This window comes from Ambystoma mexicanum, chromosome 6q (genome assembly GCF_040938575.1).
Source record: "Ambystoma mexicanum isolate Mex_15411 chromosome 6q, UKY_AmexF1_1, whole genome shotgun sequence".
NCBI classification, from domain to species: domain Eukaryota; kingdom Metazoa; phylum Chordata; class Amphibia; order Caudata; family Ambystomatidae; genus Ambystoma; species Ambystoma mexicanum.
Genome location: NC_090937.1, coordinates 202,147,852 through 202,168,032, shown reverse-complemented (window position 1 = coordinate 202,168,032; position 20,181 = coordinate 202,147,852).

Here is a 20,181-nt window from a genome sequence, read left to right as displayed (position 1 = left end):
AGCTGAGAGTGCTTTTATGGCTTCAAGGACAACGTAATGATGAATGAAATGCAGTACAGAAAATAACTTGATATGGCTTCAACAAAAGGCAATGTAATCACTTTTCCTTGACAATTCACTTCCCCCCTATGCAATGTAAGAAATGGAAGGAGAGCACACAGTCTTCAAGAATCCCAACAAATGCAATACGAAATGCAGTTCCCCCCCCAGCAAGCTGAGAGGAAAACAGGTAGAGGTTTGAAACACAGGCCCAAAATGCTTTTAAATGTGATGGCAATGAAGTGAAAAGGTGCTAAAATTGCTTTTAATTCCCTCTAGAGGTTCAGGGTAGGTGATGGCTACTTTATATTAGTTCAGGCTCACTTTAACAATACTCTATGAATGATTAGCAGATTGCAAACGAATTTTAGCAAAGAGAAGCAAAAAGCTGCTGATTTCTACAGATGAAGAAATCGGGCCAATTCGCAAATTGCGGTAAATTTTACAGTCGATTCTAGGTTCGTTGGAAAGCCTAGATTCTAAGCTTTCAGATGAAAGTTAAATTCCGTTCCTAGCCCAAACGGTTCAAGAGATACGGACGATTTAATAAAGGTAGATTTTCGGATTTAAAGTAAAACTCAAAATGACAGGTGACAGCTTGCAGCTGCAGAATTGACAGGTGACAGTTGTGCAGCTTTAAAATGACAGATGACACGATTTCTAGGAGGCTGTTCTACTTAGGTTAAAATAGTTTGGATTAGATTATTTTAACTAAGAGATTGGTTCTACACAGTTCTGCTAGGTACTCACAATATCAATTTGAAATAGGCCTCGTCACGGTCTGGTCAGGTTGGACGGGACTTCCGGCGGGTGGTTCTGCAGTCCCGGCTATCTGGGTCAGCTCTGCTCTCTGGGTCTGTCAAGCACCGGATCTGCTCACAGCGATCTGGGTCAGCTCTGCTCTGCTGGTCTAGCCTCTCTGGATTCTGGATGTAACACTGCTTTTTGGGTACTGCTACAGGTTCTTGCAAAAATTCTCGGCAAAACTTCAAACAGCTCGCCCAGCTGTTGAATAGTTTGGTTGGTTTTGAGGCCTGCTGAAGAGGATTCAGCTGGTGGATTCAGGCCTCTCTGCTACAAATTCTGGAGTTAATTTCTGCTACAGGTTCTGGAGATTGATGGATTTGAAGTCTGGATCTCTGGATGTGAAGTCGTCGGTCAGCATGCTCCGCAGCAAATGGAATTGAATCTCTCTACCTGTCCCAGCAGTCTCTTTTTATGTGTTTTGAAAATGGGTGTGTGCCTGGGCCTAGCTAAGCCTGCCCCTCTCTGCTTGTCATTAGCCCAATTCTCCCCTCTCCCATGATTGGGGGAAGGAAATGTGAGTCAGAGTGATGCTGTAGGTTTTATGGTCAGAGGAACCTCCCCTTGTCAGATTGCACACAAATCTATTTCTGACCCAAATACATATTTATCTATGTACCATTTTTCTAATATTATAGGTCCAGTTAACATATTTTCTGTAGCACCAAACCATCCGATCCCTGTCTTTGTACGATGTCGTGTCCACTGATGACAGAATTCTCCCCTTTTCATCCAGATAACGACCTCTAAACCTTTCCAGATTTTACACAAATGTGCACCAGGGAACTTTCTGCTGTAATTAGTCAGTCCAAGGAGGCTCCTTAGATCCCGCAGAGTTGTGGGGTCTTTCAGTTTCTGGAGTGCTTCCACTTTCTTTTCTTCGGGACAGAGACCCTGAGGAGTAATCTCATGCCCCAAGAAATTAACACGGGTTCTACACCACTGTGCTTTCTGAAAGGAAAGTTTTGCTCCGGCGGCCCTCAACTGTGTCAGAACATAACGGATCTCCGCTATGTGTTCCCCCACAGATGAACTTTTGATGAGGACATCATCTACATAAGCCAGGTTACCCCTCGCACCCAGGTCGGGCATGGCCTTATGTAGTAAAATGTTGAATTAATTGCCGGAGTTGAGGTATCCAAAGGGAGTCCGGGTCCATGTGTACTGCTGGCCCCCAAAGGTAAAAGCCAGTTTGTATTGGTCCTCCCTACTGACAGGCACGGTCCAGTATCCATTGGTCAGGTCTATTGCAGTGAATACTTGTGACCCCTGAATCTGGGCCAGCCCTTGGTCAATGTAGGGCAGAGGCCATCGGGAAGTATGGACCCGTTTGTTGAGCTCCCTAAGGTCGGCGCAGAGTCTCCACTGGCCGTTTGGCTTCAATATTCCCAGCACCGGATTATTGAAAGTGCTGTGGACTGGACGGATTATTCCCCGGGACTCAAGGTTCTTAATTATTTCAGTAAGGGACTCCATGGATGTGAGAGGCAAGCGACATTGCTTCACAAACACTGGAGTCATTCCAGGGTCCGTGGGAATTGTTGTGGTGTGGATGTCGGTGCGACCACAGTCATATGAGTCTACCGCAAAGAGATCTTGGAAATCCAAGAAAACTTGTTTCAACTTTTGCTTCTGTTCCAGAGTCACACAGGCATCAGCTAGGTTGACTCTCTCTTCCACCATCTGCCTGAAGCCTGGAAAGACTTCTGGTTTGGCTATCTCAGCGGCCTCCTCCAGCTGGGTGGAGAAGTCCCTGGTCAGAGTGCTGATTTGGACTGGAGGCTTCAGGTGGGAAAGGCAGCCCTCATGGACCTGGAAAATCACCTCATCCCTCCTGAAGTCAGAAGTCACATCTTCCTTACCATAAGGGCGAGAAGTGTACACCAGGAAGTCCCCCCCATGCCGGGTGAAAATCCTGTCTGGTGTTGTATTGTCCTCACTGTCACTGTCAAAACAGTCCTTGGGGATTGGTCCTAACAGTTCATTTCCTAAATCAATGGAGAAATGTCAGTCATCAATCGCCATTCCAATAATGGTGCCTGCGGCTAGAGTAATACTCTTTAAGTTGCTGTTATCCACCTCTATTGGAATGGTGTCATGTTCTGTGTTGACTAATGGTGTTGGGTTTACCCCTAACCCTTGCTGTTGGAGAGAAGCATTTAGATGGATATAAGCATCAGGGTTTTTCAATTTTTGTCCTCTTTTAACTTTCACTTCCAGGGAGAATTGAAGGGTCCTTTCTGGGATGGTGACTTCCTCTTTGATCTGAATTTCAACTGCATAAGGTAGCAATTGAGCTGACCTAAATGCTTTTTCTGGATCATCAAAGCCCATGGGATTATCAGCTAATCGGGACCAAGCTTTGAAGTTTATTAGGTCCAAACTAATGGCAAAGCGATTGAGAATGTCACTGCCTAAGTAAAAGGTGGCAGTGACGTCTCGCACGACCCAATAATTATGGACTATGCTCTTGTTGCCAATGGAGATTTTGAGCATACACCTGCTTGGCAGGAGATGTTTGGAATTAGGTGCTTCCAGGTCCATTTCCCATTTGTCTATCAGTTTGAATGTGGGAATGGCTGGATCTTTTGGGAGTTGGCGGAACATGGCTTCGCTGATGAAGCTCTTACCGTTGTTCACACACACTCGAGCGAGAACAGAGTCCTTCCCATCATTTAACTGAACAGGGATGAACAACTGATCTCCAATTTGCTGAATATCAGCCAGGCTCTGAGCTGATTTCACATCTTTCTGGACTATAGGAGTGGGAGTGTCTGATTGTGGATTGGTGAAGAATTTCAGAGTGTTTCCTTCCAGTGTGGAATACCACCTTAAACTGGAAGGAAGGTTGATTTTCAGAAATAGAGAGGACTCCCCATCACCAGTCTGTTGTCCTACTGCTATTACTGTCACGTCTGGAATCTGGTTGTTCTGGAAGTGAAATTCTACTTGGTCAGATTTTTGTTCAACCATGTGGCAGGTGCCGTTTAAACTAACATGGTTGACACTCTGTTTTAATTTTATTGGTCGGCTAGTCTGGGTCCAGAGGACCTTGTTTACACAATCTATTAGGGGTGACAACCTTCTCAAGAGGTCATTCCCTAGTAAACAAGGGGTGCCCTCTGGAGTCACTACTATGACCGGGTGTTTCACTTTGTGTCGCCCAATTTTAATGTCCAAGTCTGCAGTCCCCTCAACGGGAATTTCCTTCCCGTCAAAGTTCTGCAGTTGTCCAGGAAGAGAGGTGAGAGGAATTCGGTAATTCTCCCCCCTTCCTGCATTTAGTTCCTCAAAGGCCCTTTTGAACAGAAGGGTAGCTTGGGATCCAGTGTCCACCAGTGCCAAAATTGTACCCTGCCCCTGTACTTGTACCAGGGCATAGTATCTTCCCTCCTTCTCCTCCAGGGGGCACAGATAATGCACATTTTTGGACAACTGGTGGGCTAACCTTCTGGTTTTGGATATTGCAAGCGAAGAGATTTGGCAGAATTCTGTGGAGAGCCTTGGGAATCTGAAAGAAAAAGTTGGCAACTGGAGATCAGAGCCATTGTGGGTTCCCCTGGTTCCGGTTCTGGGCCGCCCCGCCCTTTTTGGAGGCAGTCATCAGGATGGGTTTGACCCTTGGGATTTTGGTATTGTCGGTTCTGGGATGAGATGATGGGCGGCGGTAGCTCAGTCTCCACATCTCCCCAGTCTGGATTGGAATCCCTTGGGACCCATTTTTCCTTGGGAGGAGTTCCCACATCTCTGAAGGAGAAGATTCTTTTCCCAGGATCTTCTGAGGATCCCTCTCCCTCAAATTGGAAGACCTGTACCTCCTCCACAAAGTGGGTCTGTTTGGGTCCTTTGTTTCTCCTACACCCCCTCTGCTCCTTGAGAGGCAGGCTTTCAGGGGCAGGAAATTTTGTTTCCAGTTCCTGGTTTTCCAGGGGCTGTTTACAAGTTGGGAAGGAAACTTCCTCCAAGGCTTTACACCCCCCTTCCCCTTGTGCCTCCTCCCTGGGAACCGGTGGGTTATCGGGGTGCTGCCCCCATCATTGTTCTGGAGCACCAGGTCCAGAGTTTGGGGCATTCTGCGGTGGCATGCTCATCTGAGGGTTCTGTTGAGCCCTCAGTATGTGACCCAGATCTCGTGCCATATTTTGGACCTGGCGCTCAAGTTGTGAAACCCGCTCAGGCTGATACGGGGCTCTATTTTCTCCCCTGGGATGATCCCGGGAAGGGTAGCTATCCCTTCTCTGGTAGTACCCCTGGTTGGGAAGATTTTGGTACCCCTCCACCCTTGGCCTCCCCTCTCCCGGATTAGGTTGTCTGGGCTCAGGGAATTGGGGAAAGAAGGATGGATGATTTTGGGGCTGGAAATTGGGTGGATACCTGGGGAAAAAGTTCTGCCCAGGATTTGGTGAATTTCTGCCCTCCTGGGGGAAGTTAGGATGGAAATTCCCCGGGTCAGGTGCTTGGCTGGACCCCCCCCCCTTGGGCTGGAGGAGTCCACACATAACCCAGGATTGGTCGGTTTCCCTTGTAGCGGGGACTTACATAGTCAGGGGGGCGGGGGACCCCATTTGTGGGACTACCTCCTCGACTCCCTGTCTGTGACTGGCCCGAGGGCCTTCTGGGCTGTGAATTATTTGGTGCAGGCAGGTTTTTAGCCCCCCCCCATCTCCAAATCTAAAACGGGGGCAACCTTTACCTCTGCCACCTTGGCAGCAGCAGGGGTGCTGTTGGTTTTGGGGTTTTTCAGCGCATTATTTTTATTTTCGATGGGCTTCTGCACCTCATAGATCCGGGTAGCCTGTTCAATGACCCAGTCTAAAGATCTTTCCTCATGAAAATCTCTCACGAGCTGGGTCAAGAGATACGGACGATTTAATAAAGGTAGATTTTCGGATTTAAAGTAAAACTCAAAATGACAGGTGACAGCTTGCAGCTGCAGAATTGACAGGTGACAGTTGTGCGGCTTTAAAATGACAGATGACACGATTTCTAGGAGGCTGTTCTACTTAAGTTAAAATTGTTTGGATTAGATTATTTTAACTAAGAGATTGGTTCTACACAGTTCTGCTAGGTACTCACAATATCAATTTGAAATAGGCCTCGTCACGGTCTGGTCAGGTTGGACGGGACTTCCGGTGGGTGGTTCTGAAGTCCCGGCTATCTGGGTCACCTCTGCTCTCTGGGTCTGTCAAGCACCGGATCTGCTCACAGCGATCTGGGTCAGCTCTGCTCTGCTGGTCTAGCCTCTCTGGATTCTGGATGTAACACTGCTTTCTGGGTACTGCTACAGGTTCTTGCAAAAATTCTCGGCAAAACTTCAAACAGCTCGCCCAGCTGTTGAATAGTTTGGTTGGTTTTGAGGCCTGCTGAAGAGGATTCAGCTGGTGGATTCAGGCCTCTCTGCTACAAATTCTGGAGTTAATTTCTTCTACAGGTTCTGGAGATTGATGGATTTGAAGTCTGGATCTCTGGATGTGAAGTCGTCAGTCAGCATGCTCCGCAGCAAATGGAATTGAATCTCTCTACCTGTCCCAGCAGTCTCTTTTTTATGTGTTTTGAAAATGGGTGTGTGCCTGGGCCTAGCTAAGCCTGCCCCTCTCTACTTGTCATTGCCCCAATTCTCCCCTCTCCCATGATTGGGGGAAGGAAATGTGAGTCAGAGTGATGCTGTAGGTTTTATGGTCAGAGGAACCTCCCCTTGTCAGATTGCACACAAATCTATTTCTAACCCAAATACATATTTATCTATGTACCATTTTTTTAATATTATAGGTCCAGTTAACATATTTTCTGTAGCACCAAACCATCCGATCCCTGTCTTTGTAAAATGTCGTGTCATGATGACAGAATTCTCCCCTTTTCATCCAGATAACAACCTCTAAACCTTTCCAGATTTTACACAAATGTGCACCAGGGATATGGGTTACAGATGATAAAGTGTCAGATTTTTAACATGCATACATTTGGAGTGAGACTCTATTTTCTGCTAGCAACCCCCCAGAATACACCACAGGGTCCTAACGCCTCTTAAAATGTTCACAGAAAAATCACAAAAATAATGATATTACTTATATAATTCTGACAAGTCCGCACTATGAGTTGTCTATCTTTTTAAAATTATGCTCTGGTCAAAAAGGGGTGTGGCTTCCCTCATCACAGGGTGGAATAACTGGTTTATACACTTCCCCCAAGCCAGCTTGTTCACAGAGGCACAGCTGCCCTCCAGTTTCTCCCAAGAGGAATCTATTTTACGACGCCCCCAATATAACATTTGCCTGAGTCAAGGAAGTTGCATTGTTCTGTCCCTTCCAGTTCCCAGGTGCTCCACCCCTAATCTAATCAGAGAGGTGAACTCCTTTTGGCAAGGGGCAGCAGGATGCAGCTAGGCCTGGGAAGAGTTGCTGTTGATCCAGTTTCAACTCCTGTCGGGGGTAGTTGTCAGGCAGAATTCAGTTTCATTAAGCCAGGTTTCAGCTAAATGTCACTTTTTGTTCCCAGTTTTCTACATTCAAATCAAACTGACAATTTTTACCTATACATTAAATAATTACTTCCTTCAAGTAATTTCAGAATATAGTTTTACATTGTATCCACCTCTTAGCAAGTCTTTCCTTGGTCTGGTTTTGTTTCATTTGTTCAGTTTTACACAAAAGTCTGGTGGTTTTAAAACGCCGCTTTCTGATAGTGGTGAGTACTGGTAATGCAACCATTTTTGGGATTAAGAAAATTAATTCCCCGCAGTTCTGAGTTGCTTTTTGGCAATCAGCATTGCCATTCCCAATGGTTTCAGGCTACTGTGTGTGTAGCCCAATGGTGGTTTTAGGCAGTGCCCTCCTGTGCTCACAACATAGGCAAAAATGGGTGGCAGCCTATTCTTCATGTTTTCCCTGTGCACTCTCTGGGGAGTTCTGGACATCATGATGTTTTCCATGCCAGTACTGCACAGTTTTATGGTAGGGCTTGGATGCATGGGTAAAAACATCCCACAAGCCCCCCCTCTTGCGATGGCCATTCTGTCCTTTCGCTGATGGAACTCGCAAGATCTGGGATGTTCGCCTCCTCTTCTTCCAATTCCATGGATGGCACAGTTCAGCATCTTTTCCTCCCTCCAGTCGATCAATCAGTTCTCCTTGCTGGTCCTGATGGGAGGATTGGGCGGTACCCCGGGCCCCTCGGGTCTCTGCTCCCGGTCCCCGGTTGTCCTCCTTGGTCAGTCTCCATGGTTTCATCTCTCCTAGGATGATAAAGCAAAGCGGCAATACGTATTCCTAGACATATACATATACATTTTATGAATCAGAAGATATGAACATATACATTTTCTTTTTTAAATTAGGAGACAAGAACATATATACATATACAAGGATCACAGAATTTTATATGCTATATGTGGAATATTTTAGGGTTGGAACTGAATTACTCTGGAGCGGCCCCCTCTGGGATTCCAGTGGATTCCTCCAGTTGTTGCAGAGTGTGCCTGGGATGGCAACACTTTAGCTGATTTATATGTACCCACTTGTCTTCCCCTTCCGCCAGACTGCCTTTGGGGATGCAGATCTTATAGGCAACAGGGGAGATCTTGTCTATAATTTCAAACGGTCCCTTCCATGTAGGCAAAAATTTTCGCTGTTTGCCTGGTTCCTTTGGAAATTCTATAGATAGACCCGGTCCCCCACCTTATATTCCTTTCGGGTAGTTTTCAAATCATAGTGGGTTTTCATACTCTCAGCTGATCTTTCTAGATTCCGCTGAGCATAGGCAAAAGCATGCTGAAGGTGTTTCCTTAAATTTTCCACATACTCATGAGTTGTGGAGGCATTTATCAGTGTCTGCTCTTGGGTTCTGTAGAGCAAATGCTGGGGAAGCACCATCTTGCGTCCAGTCATCAACTCAAATGGTGACATTTTGGTTGCAGATGAAGGGGTAGATCTGATGGCCATTAGGACCAGAGGTAATCGGATATCCCAACTTGGCCCAGAATCTGCCACAAACTTTTTTAAGATGCTCACAATGGTTCGGTTATATCTCTCTACTGCTCCAGAAGAAGCTTGCCTGTAAGCAATGTGTAGCTTCCTTTTAACCCCCAGTATCTCCCACATCTTTGTCATTACTTCACTGGTGAAGTGGCTATCTCTGTCTGACTCAATCCTTTGAGGTAGACCAAAACGGGAAAAGATGTGGTTAATCATCAGGGCAGCTGCTGTTTCTGCCTTGTAGTTTGGGGCTGGGAGACATTCCACCCACTTGGTAAACAAGCATGTAACGGTCAACATGTACTTGTTTCCTCTAGACGAGCGAATTACAGGGCCTACAAAGTCGATTTGCAAATCTGACCATGGCAGTGTCATCCCCCTCTTTTGGAGAGGCGCACGGTGTGTGAGGGATGATGGCTGAAATTGGGCACACACAAGACCCCCCTTCAAGTATTGGTCGAGGTTCTGCCCCATGTGTGGCCAGTAGGCAACCTCTCTTAAGATTTCCAGTGTTGTGTGAAACCCCCTATGACCGGCGGTGGCTGCGTCATGGGCGTGACTTAACATCAGGCTTCGGAATGAGGTAGGGACCACCCACTGATCATGGCCAGCTTGGGATTTCCTTACCAATAAACCGTCTTGGATTCGGAACCTTTTTGGACATTTCATCAACACTCTTAGGTCCTCTTTCCCAATGTAATCTGTGTCCGTCAGGGGAAAGTTCTCAGGGTCCTCAAGGTGTTGGTAAAACTTACCAATAATTGGATCCCCCTTCTGAGCTGTAATCAAATCAGCATCAGGGGTCTCCTTGCTCCATTGGGCAGTTGAAAGATCATTGTGAGCATTTGTCTGGGACCTAGTGATCGCAGTGACCTGGATTTGCCCCAACAGGAACTCTATTTCTATTAGATCCCCTTGGATGGCCCCGGTTTTGGCCAGCTGATCAGCTAAGTCATTTCCAGTTTTATCTGGTCCCTCTACTTTGGAATGACCCTTGATCTTTTTCCAGTAGATGGTCATCCCATTCAATGTGACCAGATCATCAATATTTTGGATTAACTTCCCATGTTTCAGGGGTTTGTTATTAGCGCATAACATGCATATGGTTTTCCAGTTGACCAGGTGCTCCACGAACCCGTTCCGTACATAATCCGAATCTGTGATTATGACCAGTTTGTGGAGTTGATGCTGGACAGCAGTGAGGATGGCCTGATGCACAGCCATCAATTCTGCCAGCTGACTACTTCAGGGACCAATTTTGTATCCAGCTGAGGGTTCTGGGAACTCCTTCACCCATGCATTCCCTACGCCAGCCACCAGTTCTTTCTCCCCGTCGTTGTCAACATGGTAAGAGCATCCATCCACATAGACAGTGGGCATTCCCTCACACTTGTCTTCTTCAAAGACTTTGTGTGGGGAATTAAGGTATGCCTCCATGTTGTCCTTGATTTTTAGACTTTCGTCCTCGAGACAGTTTTCTCTGGCACAATCATGCAAGTCAGCCAGACCTTGCGCGAGGGGACTCTTCTTGTTTTGGCCATATCTGACCTCCACCGGAAAGCCTTGCATTGACAGAATCCAGGAAGTAATTCGGAAATTACTCACATTTTCGGCCCGGATTCCGTCACTTTGGAGATATTGCAGAGGCCGGTGTGGAGTCTCCACTATGATGTGTTCCCCCTGGATAAAGGGGCGGTAATTCTTCAATGCCCACACCGTTGCCAGGAGTGCCTTCTCACAATCGTTGAATTTTTCCTCCACAGAGGATAAAGTTTTGCTCGCATAGGAGATTACTTTATTGACCTTGTCATACTTTTGGTATAATACTGCCGTCAAGCACGTATAAAAGAACCCCGTCTCCAGGAAGAACTCCTTGTTTCTGACAGGGTAAGCTAGGTAAGGCGCTTGTGAGAGGCTTCTTTTGAGTTGTCTTACCGCCTCGGATTGTTCTGGACCTCATTCCCACTTGACCCCCCCTTCAAGAGATGAATCAGGGGTCTAGTGATCTCTGCGTAGCCTTCAATGAACTTTCTGCTATAATTAGTCAGTCCAAGGAGGCTCCTTAGTTCACGCCGAGTTGTGGGGTCTTTCAGTTTCTGGAGTGCTTCCACTTTCTTTTCTTGGGGACAGAGACCCTGAGGAGTAATCTCATGCCCCAAGAAATTAACACGGGTTCTACACCACTGTGCTTTCTGAAAGGAAAGTTTTGCTCCGGCGGCCCTCAACTGTGTCAGAACATAACGGATCTCCGCTATGTGTTCCTCCACAGATGAACTTTTGATGAGGACATCATCTACATAAGCCAGGTTACCCCTCGCACCCAGGTCGGGCATGGCCTTATGTAGGAAAATGTTGAATTCATTGCCGGAGTTGAGGTATCCGAAGGGAGTCCGGGTCCATGTGTACTGCTGGCCCCCAAAGGTAAAAGCCAGTTTGTATTGGTCCTCCCTACTGACAGGCACGGTCCAGTATCCATTGGTCAGGTCTATTACTGTGAATACCTGTGACCCCTGAATCTGGGCCAGCCCTTGGTCAATGTAGGGCAGAGGCCATCGGGAAGTATGGACCCGTTTGTTGAGCTCCCTAAGGTCGGCACAGAGTCTCCACTGGCCGTTTGGCTTCAATATTCCCAGCACCGGATTATTGAAAGTGCTGTGGACTGGACAGATTATTCCCCGGGACTCAGGGTTCTTAATTATTTCAGTAAGGGACTCCATGGATGCGAGAGGCAAGCGACATTGCTTCACAAACAGTGGAGTCATTCCAGGGTCCGTGGGAATTGTTGTGGTGTGGATGTCGGTGCGACCACAGTCATATGAGTCTACCGCAAAGAGATCTTGGAAATCCAAGAAAACTTGTTTCAACTTTTGCTTCTGTTCCAGAGTCACACAGGCATCAGCTAGGTTGACTCTCTCTTCCACCATCTGCCTGAAGCCTGGAAAGACTTCTGGTTTGGCTATCTCAGCGGCCTCCTCCAACTGGGTGGAGAAGTCCCTGGTCAGAGTGCTGATTTGGACTGGAGGCTTCAGGTGTGAAAGGCAGCCCTCATGGACCTGGAAAATCACCTCATCCCTCCTGAAGTCAGAAGTCACATCTTCCTTACCATAAGGGCAAGTAGTGTACACCAGGAAGTTCCCCCCATGCCGGGTGAAAATCCTGTCTGGTGTTGTATTGTCCTCACTGTCACTGTCAAAACAGTCCTTGGGGATTGGTCCTAACAGTTAATTTCCTAAATCAATGGAGAAATGTCGGTCATCAATCGCCATTCCAATAATGGTGCCTGCGGCTAGAGTAATACTCTTTAAGTCGCTGTTATCCACCTCTATTGGAATGGTGTCATGTTCTATGTTGACTAATGGTGTTGGGTTTACCCCTAACCCTTGCTGTTGGAGAGAAGCATTTAGATGGATATAAGCATCAGGGTTTTTCAATTTTTGTCCTCTTTTAACTTTCACTTCCAGTGAGAATTGTCGGGTCCTTTCTGGGATGGTGACTTCCTCTTTGATCTGAATTTCAACTGCATAAGGTAGCAATTGAGCTGACCTAAATGCTTTTTCTGGATCATCAAAGCCCATGGGATTATCCGCTAATCGGGACCAAGCTTTAAAGTTTATTAGGTCCAAACTAATGGCAAAGCGATTGAGAATGTCACTGCCTAAGTAAAAGGCGGCAGTGACGTCTCGCACGACCCAACAATTATGGACTATGCTCTTGTTGCCAATGGAGATTTTGAGCATACACCTGCTTGGCAGGAGATGTTTGGAATTAGGTGCTTCCAGGTCAATTTCCCATTTGTCTATCAGTTTGAATGTGGGAATGGCTGGATCTTTTGGGAGTTGGCGGAACATGGCTTCGCTGATGAAGCTCTTACCGTTGTTCACACACACTCGAGCGAGAACAGAGTCCTGCCCATCATTTAACTAAACAGGGATGAACAACTGATCCCCAATTTGCTGAATATCAGCCAGGCTCTGAGCTGATTTCACATCTTTCTGGACTATAGGAGTGGGAGTGTCTGATTGTGGATTGGTGAAGAATTTCAGAGTGTTTCCTTCCAGTGTGGAATACCACATTAAACTGGAAGGAAGGTTGATTTTCAGAAATAGAGAGGACCCCCCATCACCAGTCTGTTGTCCTACTGCTATTACTGTCACGTCTGGAATCTGGTTGTTCTGGAAGTGAAATTCTACTTGGTCAGATTTTTGTTCAACCATGTGGCAGGTGCCGTTTAAACTAACATGGTTGACACTCTGTTTTAATTTTATTGGTCGGCTAGTCTGGGTCCAGAGGACCTTGTTTACACAATCTATTAGGGGTGACAACCTTCTCAGGAGGTCATTCCCTAGTAAACAAGGGGTGCCCTCTGGAGTCACTACTATGACCGGGTGTTTCACCTTCTGTCGCCCAATTTTAATGTCCAAGTCTGCAGTCCCCTCAATGGGAATTTCCTTCCCGTCAAAGTGATGCAGTTGTCCAGGAAGAGAGGTGAGAGGAATTTGGTAATTCTCCCCCCTTCCTACATTTAGTTCCTCAAAGGCCCTTTTGGACAGAAGGGTAGCTTGGGATCCAGTGTCCACCAGTGCCAAAATTGTACCCTGCCCCTGTACTTGTACCGGCCGGGGCATAGTATCTTCCCTCCTTCTCCTCAAGGGGGCACAGATAATGCACATTTTTGGACAACTGGTGGGCTAACTTTCTGGTTTTGGACATTGCTAGCGAAGAGATTTGGGCAGAATTCTGTGGAGAGCCTTGGGAATCTGAAAGAAAAAGTTGGCAACTGGAGATCAGAGCCATTGTGGGTTCCCCTGGTTCCGGTTCTGGGCCGCCCCGCCCTTTTTGGAGGCAGTCATCAGGATGGGTTTGACCCTTGGGATTTTGGTATTGTCGGTTCTGGGATGAGATGATGGGCGGCGGTAGCTCAGTCTCCGCATCTCCCCAGTCTGGATTGGAATCCCTTGGGACCCATTTTTCCTTGGGAGGAGTTCCCCCATCTCTGAAGGAGAAGATCCTTTTCCCAGGATCTTCTGAGGATCCCTCTCCCTCAAATTGGAAGACCTGTACCTCCTCCACAAAGTGGGTCTGTTTGGGTCCGTTGTTTCTCCTACCCCCCCCTCTGCTCCTTGGGTGGCAGGCTTTCAGGGGAAGGAGATTTTGTTTCCAGTTCCTGGTTTTCCAGGGGCTGTTTACAAGTTGGGAAGGAAGCTTCCTCCAAGGCTTTACACCCCCCTTCCCCTTGTGCCTCGTCCCTGGGAACCGGTGGGTTATCGGGGTGCTGCCCCCGTCATTGTTCTGGAGCACCAGGTCCAGAGTTTGGGGCATTCTGCAGTGGCATGCTCATCTGAGGGTTCTGTTCAGCCCTCATTATGTGACCCACATCTCGTGCCATATTTTAGACCTGGCGCTCAAGTTGTGAAACCCGCTCAGGCTGATACGGGGCTCTATTTTCTCCCCTGGGCTGATCCCGGGAAGGGTAGCTATCCCTTCTCTGGTAGTACCCCTGGTTGGGAAGATTTTGGTACCCCTCCACCCTTGGCCTCCCCTCTCCCGGATTAGGTTGTCTGGGCTCAGGGAATTGGGGAAAGAAGGATGGATGATTTTGGGGCTGGAAATTGGGTGGATACCTGGGGAAAAAGTTCTGCCCAGGATTTGGTGAATTTCTGCCCTCCTGGGGGAAGTTAGGATGGAAGTTCCCCGGGTCAGGTGCTTGGCTGGATCCCCCCCTTGGGCTGGAGGAGTCCACACATAACCCAGGATTGGTCGGTTTCCCTTGTAGCGGGGACTTACATAGTCAGGGGGGCGGGGGACCCCATTTGTGGGACTACCTCCTCGACTCCCTGTCTGTGACTGGCCCGAGGGCCTTCTGGGCTGTGAATTATTTGGTGCGGGCAGGTTTTTAGGCCCCCCCATCTCCAAATCTAAAACGGGGGCAACCTTTACCTCTGCCACCTTGGCAGCAGCAGGGGTGCTGTTGGTTTTGGGGTTTTTCAGCGCATTATTTTTATTTTCGATGGGCTTCTGCACCTCATAGATCCGGGTAGCCTGTTCAATGACCCAGTCTAAAGATCTTTTCTCATGAAAATCTCTCACGAGCTGGGTCATTATGTATTTGGGTAAGGCATGGAAAAACGTATTGATAAATTCTCTGCTATCTGTGCGCACCCTTCTGGTGGTCTGCGCAAAAGCACGCTTTAATTCTTGCACAAACTCTTGTGGGGCCTGATCCTCCCCACATTGCAAATTGTAGGCTGCCTTGCGAGCCTCTTGAGGATTTCTGTGCACAGAAAAATGTTTCAAGATGGCCGCCCTGTATGTGGACCACCTTGAATGGTTTTGATCCTCCAGCCCCGCAAAGAAACTGGAGTATTCTGGTGAGAAGGTCCACTTTACATATTGAATACAGCTTTGGCTGTCCTTCAAATGGAAAGTCTCCATCATTTGCTCATAGAGCTCCAAGTGTTCCCAAACAGAATACTTGGCGTTCTTATGATAAGGCGTGATGACACTCCTTATTGCCTTTATTTGTTTCAATGGGTCCTTAAGCAAGGCCCTTTTTGTCTTATTGGCCTTTTTGGTTCGGGTAACCCTGGTCCATTCATCCTCCGACTCAGAAGCGCTGCTCCCAGAGGTGCCCGTCTGATCTTCCCGGATTCTGAGAGCCTGGGAATGGCTGGCAGAATGTGGGGACCTGGTCTCCTGTGTCCTGTAATGCTCAGAGGAGTCTTCAGACCCCTCATTGCTGCCAGGATTTGATGGGTACCCCCCCCCCCACTGACCTAACTGGGCAGAGGTTTTCAGGATGTTCTTAATGGGCCTACTCTCCTGGGGTTCCCCACTAAATTGCACTGTGCTTGGGTGAACATACCCGGATGCCCGCCCATCCATTCCTGGGAGGTACTGGCCTATGAGCCCCATACTTCTAGATGGATAGTAATCTGCCATCTCCGTGGCCCTGGGCTCATGTGCGCGAGGGGACATAGGGGTGGCAGAGTCCAGGGACTGGGAGAGATGAAGGCCTCTGGTACCAGGGCTCCTGAGGTTATGCTCAGGCGTTTCCCTTTCCCAGCGCACCTCGTCTCTATCAGCCCCTGCTCCCTGTTGCAAAGCAAGAGCCTGCGCTTTCAGTTCCTCAGTTAAGGCCTTACTAGACTCTATCAGTCTCTCCTGCATCGCTACCTGTTGCTGGAGCCTATCATTGTGCTGACAGAGAGCCTCATTTTCTCTCTGTGCCTCCTGATTGGTCCTGGAGTACTGGGCCAGTCTCTGCTGCATGAGGGTTACCTCCTGAGCTGTGTCCCTATTGACCTGCTCCTTTCTTGCCAGAGAATCCTCCACCCTCCCCTGGAGTGCTCTAACAAGTTCTGGTGTTCTTTTTGGAGGTCACCCAGTCCCTGGAGGGCCAGGTGATATTCTTCCATTTTCCTTTTTAAGTGGCAGACTTCCTGGCCTAAGGTATCCCTTTCCTGACTAAGAGCCTGCATCTGTGCCGCCAGGTCGTCCCTTTGCCTTTGGAAGGCACCAGCTTTCTGGCGCTCCTGGTCAAACTCTGCCTGGGTATCCAGGGCTTTCAAAACCAGTTTATAACTCTCTGCCTTCTCCCTATCTAGGTGGCTTTGCAGGGTGACTACCTGCTCGGCACATGCCCTGTTGAAATCTAATTGTTGCTCCAGCTTTTTCTGGCTCTGCAGTAGGGAGTCCAAACCTTCTTGGTACTCCTTCTGCAAGGCCAGAAATCTGGTATCCTGGTCCGCCTTTTCCTGTTGCAGCACATCCATATCCTCTTTTCTTTTAGTGATGTACTGTCTGCTGTCCTTTACTGACTCCTGGCTCCTGAGCAGCCTCTGCTCAGAAGAGTCCAGATCAGATTGGGCCTTCTCTAACGCCATCTGTTGCCTATTTGCCAGATCTTGGCCTTCAGCACATTTGTCCTGCATGGCTCCCATATATAGATACAAATATGCCGCTATCCTGGCAATCTTATTATATTCATCTCTGGCTTTAGGGGCCATATATAGTTCACTCAGGGCCACATCTAGGGGACCCTGATCTCCCCATGTATCTGACCCTGTTTCAGTGACCTGTTGTGCGATTGCCTGCAACCAGACCGTTTGGTCCTGATGAGTCCACTCACCTCTCACAAATAGCTTATGTAAGAAGTGCTCTCTGGCTATTTTCATATCTACCAAGGTCGTCATTCTGGAATTTGAGTTCCTTCCTGACTTACAGAAGTTTGTATTTTATTTTGCAAACAGACCGTTTCCTTGGAGCGTTCCTTTGAGGGATGCTTTCACAGTGTAAAACAGCGTGGTGATCTAACTGGATATGTGTATCTGGTCAGTTGACACACTGTATTAATCTGCACAAGTGGTAAAACTAACCCAGAATATCCCGGCTCCGAGCCCCCACTATTGTAAGCGATATTCAATCAACACTACAGCTAAGTCAATGCCTAGTCTGGGATGCTGAGGAAAACCCTTATTGATGTATTTTTATATTCAGTTCAGTACTCTGGATGACAACCCTTGTATAACACCCCCCTCTTAGAATCCCCCTGACCCCACTGAGCCAAGAAGTAGGTTTGTTTTGCAAGTTAAAAGGTTTATTTGAAAAATTAAACAATATATATATATATATATATATATATATATATATATATATATATATATATATATATATATATATCACACTTTTATAATAAATTAATATCTGATAGTACACTGAGACATATGATGTGGATCCACAATGGGTAATGTTACAGTGGTACACTTGATTACTTAGGAGTAGTATAGAGGATGAGGTAGCTGAGAGTGCTTTTATGGCTTCAAGAGCAACGTAATGATGAATGAAATGCAGTACAGAAAATAACTTGAAATGGCTTCAACAAAAGGCAATGTAATCACTTTTCCTTGACAATTCACTCCCCCCCTATGCAATGTAAGAAATGGAAGGAGAGCACACAGTCTTCAAGAATCCCAACAAATGCAATACGAAATGCAGTTCCCCCCCAGCAAGCTTAGAGGAAAACAGGTAGAGGTTTGAAACACAGGCCCAAAATGCTTTTAAATGTAATGGCAATGAAGTGAAAAGGTGCTAAAATTGATTTTAATTCCCCCCTCTAGAGGTTCAGGGTAGGTGATGGCTACTTTATATTAGTTCAGGCTCACTTTAACAATACTCTATGAATGATTAGCAGATTGCAAACGAATTTTAGCAAAGAGAAGCAAAAAGCTGCTGATTTCTACAGATGAAGAAATCGGGCCAAATCGCAAATTGCGGTAAATTTTACAGTCGGTTCATTGGAAAGCCTAGATTCTAAGCTTTCAGATGAAAGTTAAATTCCGTTCCTAGCCCAAACGGTTCAAGAGATACGGACGATTTAATAAAGGTAGATTTTCGGATTTAAAGTAAAACTCAAAATGACAGGTGACAGCTTGCAGCTGCAGAATTGACAGGTGACAGGTGACAGTTGTGCAGCTTTAAAATGACAGATGACACGATTTCTAGTAGGCTGTTCTACTTAGGTTAAAATAGTTTGGATTAGATTATTTTAACTAAGAGATTGGTTCTACACAGTTCTGCTAGGTACTCACAATATCAATTTGAAATAGGCCTCGTCACAGTCTGGTCAGGTTGGACGGGACTTCCGGCGGGTGGTTCTGAAGTCCCGGCTATCTGGGTCAGCTCTGCTCTCTGGGTCTGTCAAGCACCGGATCTGTTCACAGCGATCTAGGTCAGCTCTGCTCTGCTGGTCTAGCCTCTCTGGATTCTGGATGTAACACTGCTTTCTGGGTACTGCTACAGGTTCTTGCAAAAATTCTCGGCAAAACTTCAAACAGCTCGCCCAGCTGTTGAATAGTTTGGTTGGTTTTGAGGCCTGCTGAAGAGGATTCAGCTGGTGGATTCAGGCCTCTCTGCTACAAATTCTGGAGTTAATTTCTGCTACAGGTTCTGGAGATTGATGGATTTGAAGTCTGGATCTCTGGATGTGAAGTCGTCGGTCAGCATGCTCCGCAGCAAATGGAATTGAATCTCTCTACCTGTCCCAGCAGTCTCTTTTTATGTGTTTTGAAAATGGGTGTGTGCCTGGGCCTAGCTAAGCCTGCCCCTCTCTACTTGTCATTGGCCCAATTCTCCCCTCTCCCATGATTGGGGGAAGGAAATGTGAGTCAGAGTGATGCTGTAGGTTTTATGGTCAGAGGAACCTCCCCTTGTCAGATTGCACACAAATCTATTTCTGACCCAAATACATATTTATCTATGTACCATTTTTCTAATATTATAGGTCCAGTTAACATATTTTCTGTAGCACCAAACCATCCAATCCCTGTCTTTGTACGATGTTGTGTCCACTGATGACAGAATTCTCCCCTTTTCATCCAGATAACGACCTCTAAACCTTTCCAGATTTTACACAAATGTGCACCAGGGATATGGGTTACAGATGATAAAGTGTCAGATTTTTAACATGCATACATTTGGAGTGAGACCCTATTTTCCACTAGCAACCCCCCAGAATACACCACAGGGTCCTAACGCCTCTTAAAATGTTCACAGAAAAATCACAAAAATAATGATATTACTTATATAATTCTGACAAGTCCGCACTATGAGTTATCTATCTTTTTAAAAGTATGCTCTGGTCAAAAAGGGGTGTGGCTTCCCACATCACAGGGTGGAATAACTGGTTTATCCACTTCCCCCAAGCCAGCTTGTTCACAGAGGCACAGCTGCCCCCCAGTTTCTCCCAAGAGGAAGCTATTTTACGATGCCCCCAATATAACATTTGCCTGAGTCAAGGAAGTTGCATTGTTCTGTCCCTTCCAGTTCCCAGGTGCTCCACCCCTAATCTAATCAGAGAGGTGAACTCCTTTTGGCAAGGGGCAGCAGGATGCAGCTAGGCCTGGGAAGAGTGGCTGTTGATCCAGTTTCAACTCCTGTCGGGGGTAGTTGTCAGGCAGAATTCAGTTTCATTAAGCCAGGTTTCAGCTAAATGTCACTTTTTGTTCCCAGTTTTCTACATTCAAATCAAACTGACAATTTTTACCTATACATTAAATAATTACTTCCTTCAAGTAATTTCAGAATATAGTTTTACATTGTATCCACCTCTTAGCAAGTCTTTCCTTGGTCTGGTTTTGTTTCATTTGTTCAGTTTTACACAAAAGTCTGGTGGTTTTAAAACGCCGGCTTTCTGATAGTGGTGAGTACTGGTAATGCAACCATTTTTGGGATTAAGAAAATTAATTCCCCACAGTTCTGAGTTGCTTTTTGGCAATCAGCATTGCCATTCCCAATGGTTTCAGGCTACGGTGTGTGTAGCCCAATGGTGGTTTTAGGCAGTGCCCTCCTGTGCTCACAACATAGGCAAAAA